At 43.2% G+C, this 12,177-nt stretch overlaps 2 protein-coding genes and 1 pseudogene across 3 annotated transcripts in view; all 3 read left to right on the forward strand.

The window, feature by feature from the left end:
- CFLAR (CASP8 and FADD like apoptosis regulator) overlaps positions 1 to 2,696 on the forward strand; it is a 42,706-nt gene extending 40,010 nt beyond the window's left edge. Inside the window, exon 12 of the mRNA XM_081096152.1 lies at positions 1,203 to 2,696. The gene's annotated coding sequence lies outside the window, so the exon portion shown is untranslated. The remainder of the gene's footprint in view (positions 1 to 1,202) is intronic.
- On the forward strand, positions 1,248 to 2,181 carry LOC308522518 (actin, cytoplasmic 1-like; annotated as a pseudogene). Its single transcript has one exon. The product of its transcript is annotated as an actin, cytoplasmic 1-like (transcript).
- The window catches only part of CASP10 (caspase 10), a gene marked incomplete at its 3' end in the record, with an annotated part of 45,295 nt that continues 34,367 nt past the window's right edge, over positions 1,250 to 12,177 (forward strand). The window contains exon 1 of the mRNA XM_081096153.1: positions 1,250 to 2,136. The remainder of the gene's footprint in view (positions 2,137 to 12,177) is intronic.

A 12,177-nucleotide genomic window follows, 5' to 3' on the forward strand; every position in this document is an offset into this window, starting at 1 on the left:
TATATCCAGTAGTTTGCTTTCCTCCATTTCTGTCATTTGTGACCTATTTCTTTGTCTTTGCATTTTTTATGCTTCCCAGTGTTGATAGAGTGGCTTTCTGTGCTAGGTGTCCTATAGGGCCCAGTGGCTCAGCCTCCCCAGTTACCTGAGGTGGACACTCTTGGTGCACCTCTTTGTGGGCCGTATGCACAGTCTTGTAGTTAAGCCTTGATTGTTGTAGGTATCACTGGGAGGAATTGACCTCCAGGCCAATTGGCTGTGAGAATCAGCTGTATCTATGGTGGGAGAACTTTTGTGCTGATGACACCCTTCTGGGGCAAGACTTGCTTCAGTGGGGCTTTGGTGCTCACTGAATCTGCCCCTTGAGTGTGTCCCTTATGGATCTGAGGAGTTGTAATCTGGATGGTCCCACTCTGACCACTGGGTACACTGGCTCTTGGATCTCTAAGGAGGTGATAATTTAGCCTCTGTCTGAGGCTACCCAGCAGGAGATATGGAGAGATCTGCAGATTCCTCTTCTTTGTTTGTGGTTTGGAGGTGCCCAGATGAGGCCCAGTTGTGAAGCAATGCAAGCTGGTCCGGGGCCATGGGCCTTCTTTTGGATGTTCTGGGTCTCTCTGACCCAGCTGCAGTTTGTTAGGTAATTTTAGATTGCAAAGGACCAGGTCATTCATATGCAAAAGCCTCTGCACACAGCTTGGGTGGGGCGGGGTCTCAGGGAATCAACAGGGTGGAGCAAACAACTATGGCTGATCCTCAGTCCTACCCTAAGAGGCCCCGCATCTCAGTGTCCTGATAATCACTACAAGCACTTCTGAGAGAAAGCCGCCCTTGAGTTCCGACCGCTACCTGACAGTCCAGTTTCTCCCCATATGAGTCTGGGTCCACAGAGACTCTCCCGGAACTGGAGTTCAGAGCAGTTGGGAGCTTGAGACTCCCTCCCAATTGAAAAAGACAACCGTGTCCTCAGTTGCCAGCCCTTTTCATGTGCGCCTCCGTACCTCTGCGCTTTACTTCCACACCTCCTCTGAGTCTCAGTGTGCTTTTCTCTTTCCTTTTAGTTGTAGAATTTCCACTCAGCCAGCCTTCCTGTGATTCTGGATGATGTTCGTTTTGTCTTTTAGTTGTATTTTTGAAGTGGTTGTGCAAGGCAGCAATTTCCGGTGTTTACCTATGCCGCCATCTTGGTTTCTCTCCACCAGACTTCGCCTCTTCCACCTTCCTCAACCCACACCACCCTGCTCACCATGAATGATGATATTGCTGCATGTGTGGAACACACCAGCTCCAGCTTGCGCAGAGCGGGCTTTGGGGGGGATGCCCCCAGGGCCATCTGTCTCCTCCATGTGGGGCGCCCCTGGCACCAGGGCGTGATGGTGGATATGGGCCAGAAGGACTCCTACGTGGGTGATGAGGCCCAGAGCAAGAGAGCCACCCTGACCCTGAATACCCCATCAGGCATGGCATCGCCACCCACTGGGACGACAGGGAGAAGATCTGGCATCACACTTTCTACAACGAGCTGCAGGGGTGGGGATGGGGGGCATGTGGCCCCTGAGGAGCACCCTGTTCTGCTCACTGAGGCCCGTCTGGACCCCAAGGCCAACAGTGAGAAGATGACCCAGATCATGTTGGAGACCTCAACACCCCGCCATGTGCGTGGCCATCCAGGCCGTGCCACTGGCATTGTGATGGACTCTGGGGATGGGGTCACCCACATCCTGCATCTGGACCGTTGAGTTACCTCATGAAGGTGCTCACAGAGCATGGCTATAGCTTCACCACCACCGCCCAGCGGGAGATGGTGCGCGACATCCAGGAGCAGCTGTGCTGCATCGCCCTGGACTTGGAGCAGGAGAATGCCCCGGCGGCCTCTAGCTCCTCCCTGGAGAAGAGCTGCAAGCTGCCGGACGGGGAGGCCATCGCCATGGGCAACGAGCGGTGCCGCTGCCACACGGTGCTGCCTGGTGGAACCACCATGCACCCGGCACCGCCAACAGGATGCAGAAGGAGATAACTGCTCTGGCTCCCAGCACGACCTGCACGATGAAGGTCAAGACCATTGCACCCCGGAGCGCGAGTCTCCATCCTGGTCTCGCCGTCCACCTTCCAGCCGATGTGGAGCACCAAGCAGGGGTATGAGGAGTCTGGCCCCACCATCGTCCATGCAAGTGCTTCTAGGTGGACTGTTTGTTTGTTTGTTTGATTTTGGGGGGGTGGGCGCTTGACTCAGGATTTAAAAATTAGCATGGTGAGGGTGACAGCAGTCTGTTGGAGCAAGCACCCCCAAAGTTCTACAATGTGGCCGATGACTTTGATTGCACATTGTTCTTCTTTTAAATAGTCATCCCAAATAGGAGAGATGCACTGTTACAGGAAGTCCCTTGCCTGCCCCAGAGCCGCCCACTCTCCTTAAGAAGGGCCAGTCCTCCCGAGTCTACACGGGGAGGGTGGTAGCATTGCTTTTGTGTAAATTATGTAATCCAAATTTTTTAATCTTCGCCTTAATACCTGTTATTTTTGTTTTATTTTGAATGGCCAGCCATCGTGGCCCCCTCTTCTTGTCCCCAACTTGAGATGTATGAAGGCTTTTGGTCCCCTGGGAGTGGGTTGAGGTGTGGAGGTAGCCAAGCAGGGCTTACCTGTGCACTGACTGACTTGAGGACTTGAGACCAGTTCAACAAAGTGCACACCTTAAAGAAAACAAAAACACAAAAAACAAAAGAAAAAAAAACAAAAGCCATAGAGAGAGAGATTCAAAAAACAAAACCCACAGAGATAAGCATTGAAGTGCTTGTGGCCCCGGTGGTTAGCTCCGTTGGTTGGAGCTTCATCCAGAAACGCCAACATTGCCAGGCCCATCCCTGGTCAGGGCACATACAGGAATCAACCAATGAATGTATAAATGGGTGGACCAACAAATCATTGTTTCTCTCTCTCTCCCTAAAAATCAGTCAGTAAATTAATTAATTAAAGTAAAGCGCTCCTCTCTGCAGTTTGTGGGGGTCATTACCTTCCCCTTCCAGCCCCATCCTCTACCGTAGAGGTGGCATGACCACATAGCTGGTCTTATCCCATCTGCCTGACATGGTGAAAACACAGAGCAAGGCAAATCAGCATCTTCTCTTTCCTTCCCTCTCTTTCCTTTCCCTCTTTTTAAAACAATTGTTTGTTTGTTTGTCTTTATTTATTTATTTATTTACTTATTTATTTAATGGATTCCAGAGAGAGGAAGGGACACACACACACACACACACACACACACACGGAAAGAGAGATAGAGAGAGAGATAGAGAGAGAGAGAACATTGAAACATTGATCAGCGGTCTCATGGAACCTGCAACCTGGGTATGTGCCCTGACCAGGAATCTAACCCGCCACCTTTTGGTGTACAGGTCAATGCTCCAACCAACTGAGCCACATTGGCCAGGACTAAGCAGTCACTGATTAAGTTATGCAGTGTTGTCTGTTTCTTTACTTTTGTCGCTTTTCTTATTTGCCTTTGATGACACTGTTTTTATTAATACCATCCATCAGTCAATTCCCAGAGCCAAAGAGAGGGATGCTATGTGCTTGCTGGTGTGTTTTGCTCATTTGCAAGGGGAATGGGGAGGAGTAAAGAGGGATTGTGATTCCAGGCATAGGCTGACAAAACAGGAGGATGAAGGTTTGCCTAATTCACAGAACTGTTCTGAGGAGGAGATGAGAGAGCCTTTATGATCATACCCAACGAGAGAGTGTTTATGGCTGCTTATTGTTGTTATTATTATTATACCACACTAGGAGTTATTTTGGAAAGGTTGAACTAAACCTTGAGAAGTTAGTAGGGTTTTGGCAGGTTGAAATGGAGAAGAGAGTATGTTGCCAGAGAAGACCTAAACCAAGTGAAGGAGCAGAGAGGAGAGATGCAAGGTGTGTGCTCCACACCTGGAGCATAACTTTTAGCTGGAGAGGAGAGAATGGGAGCAAGGTGAGCTGGAAGCCAGGAGATGCTGTGGTTAGAATGTCAGGAGCCTCAGAGGTCTGCATCTTTGTCTTTTAGTTATCATGTAAGTTATTTTTCTTACTTTAATCGTGACTCTTTTCTTGGGCACTTTTGTATATAATCATTTGATTACTAAATGCATATTTTATTTTTTTACTGAATATAGTTTTTTAAAAAAATGTTTTATTGAGCCCTAACCGGTTTGCCTCAGTGGATTGAGCGTCGGCCTGCAGACTGAAGGGTCTCGGGTTTGATTCCAGTCAAGGGCACATCCCCAGTATGGGGTGTGCAGGAGGCAGACTATCAATGATTCTCATCATTGATGTTTCTATCTCTCTCTCCCTCTCCCTTCCTCTCTGAAATCAATAAAAATATATTTAAAAAATATGTATATAGATAAGAGCTTACATTGAGATGTTAGCTCATTTTACGTACAACTAAATTTAAGTAATTAAGTAAATTTAACCAAACATGCCTTAATGTCTTTTATTTGGTAACTATAGATTTTTAACATTAGAGGGCTTACCTTTTTTGTTCAGTTTAAACAGAACATTATATATGTATTAGTATTTTTAAAAAAATTCTTTATTGTTTAAAGTATTACATGTTTCCTCCACTCCCCCCCTCCCCATTGACTTCTCCCAGTCTGCTCCCATCCCCCAGCACAGGAATAGAATCCATAAAAATGTTAAGAAAATTATATTCCTGTATATTCTGATAATAGGTCCATTGTATCTATTTGAAAGAGGCCTTTTCTGCCCTCTTGTATACTTTGTTTTTAAATAAAAATATTTTAGAATACAGAAAAGTGTCAAGCTTTTGTAAGCATTTGTGTGTTAATTTTTGTGTAGACATGTGTTCAAGTCATTTGGGTACATACCAAGGAATTGCTGAATTGCGTGATAAGCCTACGTTTATCTTCGGAAGAAAATGCAAGGCTGTATTCCCAAGTGGCTGTACTGTTGTTGCGGCGTTCCCATGGCTCTGAATCCTTGCCAACATTTGTTGGTGTTAGTGTTTTGGATGTTAGCCTTTTTAGTAGATGTGTACTGGTATCATGTTTTAATTTTTGATTACCTAATGACCTTTTTACTATGTTGGTTGAGCGTCATCTTTCATGAATTTTATCCTCGGGAAGTAGTAGTACAATGGGATCTGTGACAGTAATCGTCATAGTCATGTGGTGGGAAGGGTCCATTTATCCATGGGCTGTTACCTTTTTGGTTGTTGCTTTTCCTACCTTTGGGGAGAAAATTTCTAAAGTCCCCTTAAGAATTTTAAGAGCCGGAGAGAATATCTTATATGACTTTATCTAGATTTCTTCAAATTTGAATATGGTCACTTAAAATTATAGAACTAGGTACCGAGTGCTATAAAAGCTCCTAGTTAAATTGAAGAAAGCTTAATGTTGGAGCTAGGGTCATTTGAAAGCTTCTGCTTCAGAAAGTAACCTTTAGTCTGTGGACTCCAGATAAAAGTAGGCATGAGTAAAATGACTAAGAATATAATAGGGAAGAATACCCTGCTTATCCATCTCCGAGCCATAAGGTCATCTAGCTAGAGCTAGATTTCAGAGAAATCAGGGTGAGTCCCCAAAAAAGCTCCCTCCAGACCTTCGGAAGGGCCGAGTGTTCTGGGCTATTTGTTTTTGAAGTAACCACGCAATAATTTTTATTTTTCAGCGCTTCTAGAAAAGTCTAATGCCTGGAATAGAGGAGGCTGAAACTGGGAGAGGGCCTGGGAAGTGGAGGTACTGCGTGTCTCCCTTTATATACTTTGAGGGTGAGGGATTTGGACCAGAGCTTGGATGTAAAGAGAAGCCAACTACTGCTACCACCATCCTCTCCCCAGGCGGAACTAAAGAGAAACAGTCTAGTATTTCCCCATTGTCACCAGGACAGTCATCAACTCCCACCACTAGAAGAGGCCATAAAAGTTTTGATTGGCTCTTCATGGGGACCCAGTCAGGAAAGAGATTGTGAGAAATGTCTATTCTTTCTACTACCATCAACTCACCATCAGCATGATCTCAGGAATTACGTTCCGAATGGAAGGGAGGATGAAATGCTGAATACAAATCACATGCCACACAATCTCGCCCCTGTAACTTGGTTCAAGATTTCCCCTTGCGTACTAGGAGTACTAGGATAGCAGTTTAAGTTTAGCTCAGGTGTCTATGTTCTACCTCTACCTTCCAGGCTTAGCTCAGATGCCTCCTCCTCCAAGGCATCCTCATCTGGATTCATCCCTTGCTCCTTGAGTCTCCTGCGGCAGTTAGGTGAAGCCCCACTGCAGTCTCACCCTCCCCAATCATTACAGATAGTATATTGTAAGTAGCAGTAACCTTGGGATCAAGAGCATGGGATTGGGAATCAGAGAGACCTAGGGTTGAATCCTGAATTCCCACCTCTTCCTAACTTTGGGATGATGACAAGGTACGTTGCCTCTCTGAACTTCGATTTCCTCATCTATTGAATGTAGATAATAGTGCTGACGTCAGACTGTTCATCAGAAAAGAAGGTGTCAAGAAATGTAGTAGTCATAGTTATTATGGAAGGCAGACACTGTGTTTTATCCATGTTTTCTTTCTAAATATGCCCAATCTAGTTCTTTACAAATAAGAAGAGCTTGTTAAATATTTAAAATAATTGAAAAACCTATTGTGCTTTATGAACAGGATAAGAAGTGGTAGTTTCACCAAATTGCCTCCTGATATGGCCCAAGGAATAAAATATTTATGGTTGAATAGCTGAATAGAAGACTAAGATTATGTGCTAAACTATACATAACATAAAACTCACCATTTTAACCACTTTTTCATATTTTTCATATTTCATATGCAAGAAGCATAGAGATATTTATTGTGCATGGAACCATATAGTCTCTAAACCTTCATCAAAACCAAGTTTTAGAAAGTTAAAAATCTCCATATTACTTTGTATTTAGGGACCTCATTATATCTATTTTCCCTATATTTTTCAAAATTTTAAATCCTTTTTTATTTTTCAATTACATTTGACATACAATAGTTTCCAGTGTATACCCAAGTGAGTAGACATTATATAACTTACTACATGACCATCCCAATATACCTTGCACCCTTCTGACACCATACATAGTTATTAGAATATTATTCACTATACTCCCTACGCCATACTTTACATCCCCACGACTATTCTGAAACAACCCTTCACCTTTTCATCCATCCCTCCAACCCTCGTCCCATCTGGCAACCACCTGGATGTTCTCTGTATCTATGAATCTGTTTCTGTTCCTCTTGTTCATTTATTTTTGTTTTGTTCAGTTATTGATAGGTACTTATTTATTGCTATTTTATTGTTCATATTTGGTCTCCTGCTCCTCCTCCTCTTCCTCCTCCTCCTCCTCCTCCTCCTCCTCCTGATTTTTGTGACTTTATTTCTTCCAAGTCAGAATATACTGAAGGAAACGAAGGGAGGACTGGGGTGGGGGCTCCAGGGTGGATTCCAGGCGGGCTCAGGCTCGAGAAGCTGCTGTGTGGGGTTAAAACGCTGCCATGAAGACATCCAAGTGGCTTCCAGGAAGTGGCAGATGTGCTGACACATCTGGACAGAGCAGTCTGGCTGGCCACCTCTTACCACAGCTCAGGCTGCCTGTCGCTGTGTCCAATAACGAAGGGAGGGTTGAATCATATTAGGTGTTAATTGAGAAGGCCTGTCAACCAAGAAGACAGGGCCCTTACAAGCATCAAATCCTGCCTTCCAGCAAGATTCAGGAGACAGGATTATATAGGGGAATGGGCTGGGGTGAGGGATGAAGCTACATGTAGGCTTGGGGGTCCGCAGACATCAGCTATTGTAATTAGTCATCAGGTGATGAGATGATATTGATGAGATGATGTTTTGACTCCTGGTGGGTCGTCTGACCATGCTTATTGGTTCTGCTTGCTGGATTCACAGCTGAGTCACCTCCTCAATCGCTTTGCACAGGCCTTGAAAAGGAAACTTTAAGAAAAACTTAAACCCCTACTCACATAAGTATATGTGTTATAAGATTTAAAATAATATGATTACTTTTCAGATTAATTCAGATGCTCCATCTATTAGATTATAAGTTCCCCTTATAATCCCCCTCTCTGATTAGGTAGATTGGTTGATATCTACCAACCTTGTACTACAGTAGTAAATTCCTTTATAAAGAAGCTTTCTCTTTCAAAAGACTGGAAAAGAGCCAAAGAAATTCTGTATTAGTTTACATTTATTTATCTATTTAGATTTATTATTTAGTATACCTATAGTTTGCTTTTATGATTTCTCTTTACAACTTTTCTATGATTTTTACAAATATTTTTACAACTTTAACTCACTTTCATTTCCTTAAAAAAATGTATCTCCATGTCTTATGCCTTCTATTAAGTATTCCTACTCTACTATCCCTTTTTCCTGTTATATCCCTTCTCACCTTTTTTACTTCCTCACTTCTAACTCTTCACAGACTCTCTGCAACTTACACAGAACTCTGCAACGTACCTAGTCCCTTTCAGTTTGTCTACTTCACTTTCCTTTTCTTTCATCTCTATACTTTCTATTATACCGAAACTATACATTCTTTCTAATTAGTTAGAATTAAAGGTCAGTTCTACACAGGCTCCTCCATCGCCAGCTTCGGAGCAGTTGGAGTGGTCAGAGGTACGTTTCAGGGTCCATCTCTCCTCCAGTTGGCCCAGTGTCCTTGCTCTGCTTATGTCTGTCTAATTGCCTACCACATCCTCCTCAAGGATCTTGGCTCTGAATTCTTTCAGGGAAAGGAGACGTCGGATCTCTTCTGAAACTACTTCCTGCTGATGAGGGTTGAAGTCCTGTCAGACCCAAGAGATCCTTGCTCCCTGTCAGAGGGACGATGAGGCCTGGCCACAGAAGGAGGTGGCAATGATGAACACCTGGTATTCCCTAGGTGTGAGTAGGGCTTGTAACCTGGTGGAGACAAGCTGTGTTATAAAATTTAGTTTTATTGGGCAAAAGTTAGAACAGTAAGAATTATGACAAGTGGTCTGGTGGAAGAAAAAAACATTTTAGTTCTAATAATTTCCTGTTGAAATAAATTTTCTCCCTAAAATCACTCTCATTTTTATTAAAGAGCCAAATTAAGACCAATTTACTTACTGTATTACATTTAGCTACAATTTGGCCTGATGGTTTGCATGAACACAACAAGAATAACAGTTGATCACACAGACTATTTAAAAAAAATAGTCTTTACTGGAATCTCATGAGAAAGTTTACTCCCAGGGCAAAGAAACCAAGCCACACAGTTGCTATCAGGTTTCGCCTGCAAGACCTACAGAATTGGGGTGCATTCCTTGAGTTAAGGTCCCTACAGGTGTCTTAAGGTTCCTTTCATGCCACCTCTCAGGAAAACAACTTTCGTTCCTCACCTGGAAAGACTGTCATGAACTACGTGACCAAGCAAGGTACCAGGCTATTTATCCAAGGGGCTTATCGGCTTCAGAGTCAGTCTTCATTCCTTAGAGCAGTGGTTCTCAACCTGTGGGTCGCAACCCCTTTGGCGGTCGAACGACCCTTTCACAGGGGTCGCCTAAGACCATCCTGCACATCAGATATTTACATGATGATTCATAACAGTAGCAACATGACAGTTATGAAGTAGCAACAAAAAGAATTTTATGGTTGGGTCACCACATGAGGAACTGTATTTAAAGGGCCAGAAGGTTGAGAACCACTGCCTTAGAGCTTTCTGATGACATCTAGAGTTCTGGCATCTGTCTCTCAGACATGACATTCCAGTAAAGTTTTGGTTAATAAAACCACAATTGGAAACTGGCTTACATCCTGTTATGAAGAAATCAGATTCTTTTTGGATTTATGCAAACAAACACATTGCCATGAGAACAATACTCATTAAGAGTTTCTAGTTTCTGGAGGAATCAGATATGGAGAAAAATATAAATGCTGTAATACTGCCTATCAAGGTACAATTTACCAAACTGCTTTTTGTTTGTTTGTTTGTTTGTTTGTTATATTTTATTGATTTTTTACAGAGAGGAAGGGGGAGGGATAGAGAGTTAGAAACATCGATGAGAGAAACATCGATCAGCTGCCTCCTGCACACCTCCTACTGGGGATGTGCCTGCAACCCAGGTACATGCCCTTGACCGGAATCGAACCTGGGACCTTTTCAGTCCACAGGCCAATGCTCTATCCACTGAGCCAAACTGGTTAGGGCCCAAACTGCTTTAAAAAAAGAAACAAGTTCCCTTATGCCTGGAAAACAAGAAGGTTAAAAATCAGCAATATTTTTAATAAAAGTTACAAAAACTATACAATTATTTTTAGCTCATTCAGTTCTATAATCACATTCTGTTTCTCCTGATTTTTCTTGCCAGTATTTCTATACATGCAGATACTCTATAGAGTTCTAGTAATTTTTATCCAATTCAAGGGGATGATCTGAAAGTTTATTCTCAGAGATATGTAGCTTAAAATAAATCAGAGTTCTTTCTATGGATCCCTCAGAAGATGTAACAGTTTTTCAAATGCATCATAACAAAACAGCAACTGTCTCCAAAAAGCAAGACATTTAAAATTATACGGTCATTGATTTGATTATAATGCAAATGGCATGGAATCTTGTCCTGCAACACACAATATTCTAAGATGGGCTTTTAAATAATCAAGTTCATGATTAACATAACATAACCATTTTAATAATATATATAAAACCTTTGCTTCCTAGGCAAATACAGGACCACCCCCCCCAACCCCCTCAGGAATGCAGCTACAGGCAGGCCTGGGGGTCCGCAGATGTCAGTTATTATAATTAGTCATCAGGCGATGAGATGATGTTGATGAGTTGATTTCAGAAATAGGCTTAATTTCCTCATGGAAAATATACTCACATTCATAAGAAGTATAACTGAGATAACATAACCTGATAACTCTTAGGAGGCTGCAAAAAAGGTGGGTGTGTATGTGGGGAGATAGAAGACCCCGGGGTTTGTTCCTAGGACTGTAGCAACTCCTGGGCCTCCAACAGCTTTAGTGTAAAAGTACCATTTTTTTTCCTTTACAAGGAGAGTGCCCCCTCTCCCTGTTGCTGCCGCTTCTGCAGCCTATTCAAGGGCACTTCTTTAGCTCCAGCCCTCTAGGATAAGTACTTGGGGAGTTTAAATGACTATTTCCCATATTTTTTTTCTCAGTAGAATCCTTACATTACAGACAGACAGACAAGAACTCTCACTAGAGACCAAACAACAAAGAGACACAAACAACAATCAACAGAGACACTCTTATATACGATATTTACAGGTGCACATAACCACAGACAAGGCTTAATGAATCAGAGTCCTTTCCATGGATCTTTCAGAAGATGTCTTACTGTGCCCGGGACTTACAGCCAGAATGAGGCCCAGGGGGCTGCTAGCTGGGGTTGCTAGTGAACATCCACAAACAGAAACAGAAGCAGCTATTGTTTCTGTTTATTTATTACAATCAGCTATTGTAATTACTCATCAGGCGATGAGATGATGTTAAGGAGATAATGTTTTGACTCCTGGTGGGTTGATCTGAACCTGCTTATCGTTTCCGCTTGCTGGATTCACAGCTGAGTCACCTCCTCAATTGCTTTGCCCAGGCCTTGAAAAGGAAACTTAACCCCCTTTTCACATAAGTATATGTGTTCTAAGATTTAAAATAATATGATTACTTTTCAGATTAATTCAGGTGCTCTATCTATCCTATATAATAAAAGCCTAATGTGCAAATCCACAAATGGCAGAATGACGGGGTGGAACGACTGGTCGCTATGATGCACACTGACCACCAGGGTGCAGACGCTCAACACAGGAGCTGCCCCCAGCCACAGGCCCCAGACCAGCCAAGGCAGGTGCCAGCAGCTCCCCCTCTCTGGACCCTGCGCCTCCCCCACCATTGCCTGCCGGTTGCCCCACAGATTGGCCCTGATTGCAGGCCAGGCCTAGGGACCCTACCAGTGCATAATTTCATGCACTGGGCCTCTAGTTAGATTATAAATCCTCCCTATCATTTCCAGTGGTCGGCAAACTCATTAGTCAACAGAGCCAAATATCAACAGTACAATGATTGAAATTTCTTTTGAGAACCAAATTTTTTAAACTTAAACTATATAGGTAGGTACATTGTTATTAACTTAATTAGGGTACTCCTAAGCTGGCCTTT

The sequence above is a fragment of the Myotis nattereri genome (assembly GCF_964212035.1).
Source record: "Myotis nattereri genome assembly, chromosome: 7".
Lineage (NCBI taxonomy): Eukaryota > Metazoa > Chordata > Mammalia > Chiroptera > Vespertilionidae > Myotis > Myotis nattereri.